Source organism: Colobus angolensis, unplaced genomic scaffold (assembly GCF_000951035.1).
Source record: "Colobus angolensis palliatus isolate OR3802 unplaced genomic scaffold, Cang.pa_1.0 Scaffold170, whole genome shotgun sequence".
Lineage (NCBI taxonomy): Eukaryota > Metazoa > Chordata > Mammalia > Primates > Cercopithecidae > Colobus > Colobus angolensis.
The window spans coordinates 262,650-271,200 of record NW_012114822.1 but is presented as its reverse complement, the minus strand read 5'-3'; the positions used below and the strand labels follow the sequence as shown (position 1 = coordinate 271,200).

Below are 8,551 nucleotides of genomic sequence, written 5' to 3'. Positions count from 1 at the left end.
GGAACACGGGAGGCAGAGTTTGCAGTGAGCCGAGATCGCGCCACTGCACTCCAGCCTGGGCGACAGAGCGAGACTCCGTCTCAAAAAAAAAGAGTGCCTTCTTCACTTAATGAAGCCAAAGTTATAAATTCTCATAACCCCATTAAGTTTATAACTGAAAGAGTATCAAGCACATAGCTTTATCTATGTACATAAAAACAAACATAAGTTCAGTAATTCATACCAGAAACCAGGTAATCACAAGTCCAACAGTTTAAGTTATCTTTGAAATACACTATGTAGTTGGCTAATTTCACAGTAATCAATTCTTAACAGGATCCTCTTATAATAGCCACTCAAAGAGAAAATTTCAAATACTGACCTCTAATTCAATGTAATACAAACAAGAAGTCTTCTGTCCAGAATTATACCAAATGGCCACAATTCCTTTCTCAGAAACACCATAAACAGGCTGAAGCTCTCCACAAATCTTCTCTGTAAGTGGATCCCACGGTGGTTGTGACACGGTGCTGAGTGCACATATAGTTACTCCTAGACAATCACCTCCTAAAAGAAGACAGATGACTATCACTGTGTCTAAATGAAACAACTTCAAAAATGCAGCTCTGACAACTAGTGTCATTAGCGTTTTCCAAAGGAAACAGGTGTCACAGATGAGCTCAAAATAGGTCAAACTCCTCTCTCCTTGGTGCTTTAGCAACATTCAACTCCTTAACACCTGACCCAGATGCTGGATTCTTTTTAATGGTGTCTTATATCGGGTATGTTTCTGAACATTAGGAAGGTTTAATGAAGCTGCAAGGATAGGAGGATGGTGGAACATAAAGAAGCAGGGAGGCCGAGTACAGTGGCTCACACTTGTAATCCCAGCACTTTGGGAGGCCAAGGTGGGTGGATCACTTGAGGTCAGGAGTTTGAGACCAGCCTGGCCAACATGGTGAAACCCCGTTTCTACTACAAATACAAAAATTAGCTGGGCATGGTGGCAGGCACCTGTAATCTCAGCTACTTGAGAGGCTGAGGCAGGAGAATCGCTAGAACCCGGGAGGCAGAGGTTGCAGTGAGCTGAGATCGCGCCACGGCACTCTAGTCTGGGAGACAGAATGAGACTCTGTCTCAAAAAAAAGAAAAAAGAAAAGAAAGAAGGATCTATTTTGATACTGGGAGTCTAAACTGAATGATTCTGGAGAAATTCACAGATAGGGCTGAGGCTCACCTTCATGACAGCTATATCAAAGGCCTCAATATCCAAGGCTCAGAAATCACTACAGTAAGCATATCAACAGCATGTGATACTCTCTAAGCATTTTGCAACCTTAACATTTCCATCCTTTATAGTACTTTGATATCCTCAAAAGATGTCTTGGATTTCAAAGCCAGTCCCACATCAACAAGGCTGGCAATCAGCATCCCAGAAAACTGCAAGGAGGTTAAGACCCAAGCAAAATGAACTTGCGGATGCAAGGAATTTGTCAGCACTTATATTCTCCTAAGAAGTGGTAAAAATATGGCCACTTCCTACAGGAAGAAACTAATGCCAAATAACCAAACCAAAAGTGAGAAAACCTAAATTATATTAACGTCTCATGGGAAGAGGCACTTAACCAGGTAACTCTGAGTCAGGACAGTTTAGCGGGGAGAAAGAAAGGACCCATATTAACTGTTCTAATTACAAGTTACTCTTTGACTCTTCGGAGCTTATTTCCTTAATGATTAGACTGGAATAAACAATTTGAGGGCAGGTGAGATGACACCTGTCATCCCAGCACTTTGGGAGGCCAAGGAGGGAGGATTACGAGGTCAGGAGATCGAGACCATCCTGGCTAACACACAGTGAAACTCCATCTCTACTAAATAGAAAAAAAAATAGCCAGCCTGGTGGCGGGCACCTGTAGTCCCAGCTACTCGGGAAGCTGAGGCAGGAGAATGGCATGAACTCGGAAGGCAGAGCTTGTAGTGACCCGAGATCATGCCACTGCACTCCAGCCTGGGCAACAGAGTGAGACTTCGTATGAAAAAAAAAAAAGGCCTCTGAAATCATTTCAGGAACTTAGAGCTAATTCTGGCTCTCTCTACATCTTTATATTAAAGGGTCCTGGACCTGTGATTGTTGAGGTAGCAGGGAAAACTGCTACCTGTTTCCATTCCTAATAGAAACCATCTTGTGATAACATTCACATTGTATTTTTCCACAAACAATATACTTACAAATTTCTGGGACTGAAAAATTGCTGAATTTGTTAAAAGAGGAGAAAAAGGTGGCCCAGCAAGATGGCTCATGCCTGTAATCCCTGCACTTTGGGAAGCCAAGGTGGGTGGATTGCATAAGCCCAAAAATTCGAAACCAGCCTGGGCAACATGGCAAAACCCCATCTTTACAAAACAAAACAAAACAAAAAAGCTGGCCAGGTGTGGTGACATGCACTTTGCTGTCACCCAGGTTGGAGTGCAATGGCGCCATTATGTCACACTGCAGCCTCAACTTCCCAGGCTCAGGTGATCATCCCATCGCAGCCTCCCAAGTAGCTGGAACCACAGGAATGCACCATCACACCCAGCTAATATTTCTTATTATTTCTGTAAAGACAGGGTCTCCCTATGTTACCCAGGTTGTCTTTCCGCCCCCCCACCCCGAGATGGAGTCTTGCTCTGTCGCTCAGGCTGGAGTACAGTGGTGCAATCTTGGCTCAATGAAACCTCCGCCTCCTGGGTTCAGGTGATTCTCCTGTCTCAGCCTCTCAAGTAGCTGGGATTACAGGTGCCCACCACCATGCCAGGGTAATTTTTCTGTTTTTAGTAGAGACAGGTTTTCACCGTGTTGGCTAGGCTGGTCTCGAACTCCTGGCTTTGTGACCCACCTGCCTCGGCCTCCCAAAGTGCTGGGATTACAGGTGTGAGCCACCGCCCCTGGCCCCCTTTTTTTTTTCTTTTTTTAAAGAGACAAAGTTTTCTATGTCGCCTAGGCTGGCCTCAAACTCCTGGGCCAAAGCGACCCTCCGGCCTCCGCCTTCCTAGATACATGCCACATGCCCAGCATGCACTTTTATATTTTCAAGGGATTTCTGTATCTATTTGTTCACTTCAGTTTATGTACTACTGCCCCTACGTGACAGCTAAGGAAGTAGGGCACATAATCATACTTCAAGCCCATAGTTCAGGTGGAAGTAGACTCTAGGTCTTCTCATGCCAACCAGGAGTCATGGCTTATTTTTCTTATGCACAGAGGCTATCACAGTTCAGGACATTTTAGCGAAGTCAGAAGAAATAGGAATTACGCAGCCTGGTGTGGTGGCTCACGCCTGTAACCCCAGCCCTTTGGGAGGCCGAGGTGGGCAGACCATCTGAGGTTGGGAATTCCAGACCAGCCTGACCAACATGGAGAAACCCCATCTCTACCAAAAATACAAAATTAGCTGGGCATGGTGGCATATGCCTGTAATCCCAACTACTTGGGAGGTTGAGGCAGGAGAATCGCTTGAACCTAGGAGGCAGAGGTTGCGGTGAGCCAAGATCACACCATTGCACTCCAGCCTGGGCAACAAGAGCGAAACCCCCGTCTCAAAAAAAAAAAAACAACAACCCAGGAATTATGTAGCACATATAAAGTATGTTTTAAATACTTGGAGAGCTCTCTCCAATGTAATAAACATATCTCTTAGCAAAATATTGTTTCTAGAGATATAAATAGTATTCCCCCATAGGCCACCCAGATCTCAGATCTCATCTTGATTCAAATGGGCACTACACAAGAATACACGGGTTGTTTAATTTATATTCACTTTATTATTTTTCAGGACAGTGCCTCTAAGCTAGGAAATAGCCTTCAAGTGGAAGTGGAAACATCCACAGGCTAAGTTAAATGCTATATTCAAGCCACTCAATGTTCACAGTCTCATTCTAAGTAATCAGGCCACTGACCCAGTGTCAGTCAGCATCATCTTCAATCTCCCTATGAAGAGCTGAAGGAAAAGAAAATCTAATTAAAAGCCCAAGAAAAAATCCACTTTAATCAAAACTACAACTAAAAGGCCAAGGGACTTTAAGGTAGGAAAAAAACTTAAGACATGAAAAAATTAGGAATTAAAAAAAAGGATGTCAAGAGGGAAAAAGAGGAGATACTGCAATTTTTTTTTTTTTTTAGAATAGTCAAATACAGTAGTGAGAAGAGGGAAAGAGTAGAATAAGGAGTTTGATTTGTAACCATCAATTAAGATAAACCACTAACTTCAGTCTGATACTGTAATTTAAATGACTAAAAGCAAGCCGATTAAAAATGACTTTCCAAACAGTAAAGGCATAAAACTATAGAAAAATAATGAAATACGAAGAGTTAAAATACAGAGAACCACAATTTTAGGAATATTTTACTACGAAGAACAGGAAACTGAATGTTTAAATATATACAAAAGCAAAACGAAGGAAACAATACATTTAGCTCTATCAAAATCAACAGAAAACCATCTACTATGAACCTCTGTTGACATCTTCTCCCAAGTGAAACAACACAGATGAGGTTCACAGACTTAGCCAGTGATAAGACCTACTAGTCTGTAATCATCTCTGGGCAACAGACAAGGGCTGTCAGAGGACCCAATAGATGGAAGCCAGTGCTAGAAGGCAGAACTAGTTTCCTCAAAAAAAAAAAAAAAAAATCAGTCAAGGCCAGGAACAGTGGCTCATGCTGTAATCCCAGCACTTTGGGAGCCTGAGGCAGGAGGATCACTTGAGGCCAGGAGTTCAAGACCAGCCTGGGCAACACAGGGAGACGCTAGAAAAAAATTGAAAGTTGTTTTAACTGAGAACAAATCAGTCAAGCAAATTACTGGTATGCTTTAAAAATAACTGGGTGACAGGAGAATTACTTGAACCTGGGAGGTGGAGGTTGCAGTGAGCTAAGATCGCATCACTGCACTCCAGCCTGGGTGACAGAGTAAGACTCCGTCTAAAAAAAAAAAAAAATCAGTATGAATCACAAAAGAAAAATACATGCCAGATCATTATCGTTCTTAAAGTGAAGCAATTTAGTCATCTTACCGTAAACACACACATGCTTTAGTAGACATATTAAGAAATCTCTGGAATAAAAAATGACCCAGATTAACTAAAAAGCAGTTAAATCACCCACCTAAAAAACTGACTTACTAAATTTAAAGCACTTACCATATTTTAAAATCTTTTTACTTTAAAGCCTTTTTCACTTCAGATTTTATATTTAAAACATTTTCCAAAAAAGTCAGACTTTATGTCACCACCTGCAGTTGGAAATCAGTTTCAACTACAAGTTATTGAAAAGAAATCACTCCCCATCCAGTACCAAAGCACTGAGATTCCAAGGCAGTTGTTACATTAACTCCATTTCAGAATCCAGGTACCTGACTGCAGTCTCTAGTAAGAGAAGCCTCTAACTGAAAAAATAACAGGAAAAGTTGCACTTTCTCATTTCAAATTTGGGGCCTACATGCTGAATGAAGAAAGAGAGAACTTCAAGTTCAGCCTAACAGGCATTTACTACAAATAATAAGACAATGCTTGGCACTCAATTTTAAAATAAATGACTAGGCCGGGTGCAGTGGCTCATTCCTGTAATCCTGACACTTTGGAAGGCCAAGGTGGGAGGATCACTTGAGGCCAGGAGTTTGAAACCAACCTGGGAAACATAGCAAGACCCCACTTCTATAAAAAATTTAAAAATTAGGCCAGGTGCAGTGGCTCACGCCTGTAATCCTAGCACTTTGGGAGGCTAAGGCAGGTGCATCACCTGAGGTCAGGAGTTAGAGACAAGCCTGGCCAACAGGGCGAAACCCAGTCTCTACTAAAAATACAAAAAAATTAGCCAAGCATGGTGGCGAGTGCCTGTAATCCCAGCTACCCAGGAGGCTGAGGCAAGAGAACTGCTTGAACCCAGCTGGGGCACAGAGATTGCAGTGAGCCAAGATCCTGCCACTGCACAACAGCCTAAGTGACAGAGCAAGACTCTGTCTCAAAAAAAAAAAAAAATTACCCAGGCTTTCTGCTGTAGGCCTGGGTGGTTGCTGTAAAAATGGGCAAGTTCATGAAAGTGGTGCTGTTCTGGCCAGACGCTACGCCACATGCTACACAGGAAGCAAAGATATCATCATGAAGAACACTGATGATGGCACCTCAGATCGCCCTCACAGCCATGCTCTGGTGCCTGGATTTTACCACTATCCCCACAAACTGACAGCTGTTGTGGGCAAGAAGAAGATGAAGAATCAAAGATCAAGTCTTTTTTGTTGTTGTTGTTGTTGTTGAGATGGAGTCTTGCTCTGTCGCCCAGGCTGGAGTGCAGTGGCACAATCTTGGCTGAAACCTCCACCTTCCGGGTTCAAGCGATTCTCCTGCCTCAGCCTCCTGAGTAACTGGGATTACAGACGTGCATCACCACACCTAGCTAATTTTTGTATCTTTAGTCGAGACTGGGTTTCGCCCTGTTGGCCAGGCTTGTCTCTAACTCCTGACCTCAGGTGATCCCCCTGCCTTAGCCTCCCAAAGTGCTAGGATTACAGGCGTGAGCCACTGCACCCGGCCTAATTTTTAAATTTTTTACAGAAGTGGGGTCTTGCTATGTTTCCCAGGTTGGTTTCAAACTCCTGGCCTCAAGTGATCCTCCCACCTTGGCCTTCCAAAGTGTCAGGATTACAGGCGTGAGCCACTGCACCCAGCCTTTTTGTTTTTGTTTTTGTTCTGAGAAGGAGTTTAGCTCATTATCCAGGCTGGAGTCCAATGGCAGACCTCGGCTCACTGCAACCTATGCCTCCCGGGTTCAAGTGATTCTCCTGCCTCAGCCTCTTGAGTAGCTGGGAACACAGGCGCATGCCACTACGCCCTGTTAATTTCTGTCTTTTTAGTAGAGACGGGGTTTCATCATGTTGGCCAGGCTGGTCTCGAACTCCTGACCTCAGGTGATCCACCAGCCTTGGCCTCCCAGAGTGCCAGGATTACATGTGTGAGCCCACCACGCCCAGCCAAAGATCAAGTCTTTTGTGAAAGTTTGTAACTACAATCATCTCATGCCCACAAGGTGCTCTGTGGATATTCACTTGCAGAAAACTCTCATCCACAAGGATATCTTCAGAGACGCTGCTCTTAAATGCAAGGCTAACAAGAGGCCAGGGTCAAGTTCAAAGAGAGGTACAAGACAGTCAAGAACAAGCAGTTCTTCCAGAAGCTGTGGTTTTAAGATGTTTCATTTAGGTTATTAAATTAAAATCAAAATTAGCCAGGCATGATGACACGCACCTGTAATCCCAGATACTCAGGAGGAGGCTTAAACAGGAGGATCACCTCAGACCAGAAATTTGAGGATGCAGTAAGTCAAGCTTGTCCAACCCACAGCCCAGGACAGGTTTGAATGAGGCCCAAATCAAATTTGTAAACTTTCCTAAAACGTTATGAGTTTTTTTGTGATTTTTTTTTTATTTTTAGCTCATCAGCTATTGTTAGTGTTAATGTTTTGTTTTGGTTTTGGTTTTTTTGCTTTTTTTTAAGATGGAGTCTCGCTCTGTCACCCAGGCTGGACTGCAGTGGCACAATTTGGGCTCACTGCAACCTCCACCTCCCGAGTTCAAGCAATTCTCCCTGCCTCAGCCTCCCAAGTAGTTAGGATTACAGGAATCTGCCACCACGTCCAGCTAATTTTTGTATTTTTAGTAAAGATGAGGTTTCACCATGTTGGCCAGACGACTGGTCTCGAACTCCTGACCTCAGGTGATCTGCCCACCTCAGCCTCCCGAAGTGCTGGGATTAAGGCGTTAGCCACCGCGCCTGGCCAGTGTTGCTGTATTTTATGTATGGCCCAAAACATTTCTTCTTCTTCCAATGTGGCCCAGGGAAGCCAAAAGATTGGACACCCCTGCAGTGAGCCATGATCACACCACTGCACTCCAGCATGGGCTACAGAGCAAGACTCTATGTCAAAAAAATAAAATAAAATTAATTAATTAAATGACTAAAATCCAGAAACTGCAGTCTTTAAAGAGTAAATTTTACAGCATGTGACTGATCTCAATGAAGCTTTTATTATTTAAATGTGTTTTAAAAATAAATTACACTCAGAACAAAGTACTCCATATAACATAACCCACCTGACTCTATGAGTGAGAGACCACAAAAGTACATCTTAAAATTCTGATATATGAAAAGATCATCAACTTCATTCATGGTCAAAGAAATGCAAATTCAAATGATATTGCAGGAGCCAGGCACTGTAGTACACACCTGTAGTCCCAGCTACTCAGGAGGATCACTTGAGCCCAAGAGTTAGAGGCTGCAGTGAACTATGACTGCACCACCACACTCCAGCCTGAGAAACAGAGATTCTGTCTCTAAAAACACTTTTTAAAGGCCAGACGCGGTGGCTCAGGCCTGTAATCCCAGAACTTTGGGAGGCTGAGGCGGGTGATCGCTTGAGGTCAGGAGTTCGAGACCAGCTTGGCCAACATAGTGAAACCCCATCTCTACTAAAAACACAAAAATTAGCTGGGCGTGGTGGTGTACACCTACAGTCCCAGCTACTAGGGAGGCTGAGGCA

At 43.5% G+C, this 8,551-nt stretch overlaps 1 protein-coding gene and 1 pseudogene across 1 annotated transcript in view; both read right to left on the bottom strand.

Annotated features, from left to right (window-relative positions):
- The window catches only part of LOC105509169, a 59,764-nt pseudogene that overhangs the window by 7,117 nt on the left and 44,096 nt on the right, over window positions 1-8,551 (bottom strand).
- RERE (arginine-glutamic acid dipeptide (RE) repeats) overlaps window positions 1-8,551 on the bottom strand; it is a 483,164-nt gene that overhangs the window by 461,628 nt on the left and 12,985 nt on the right. The window lies entirely within an intron of this gene.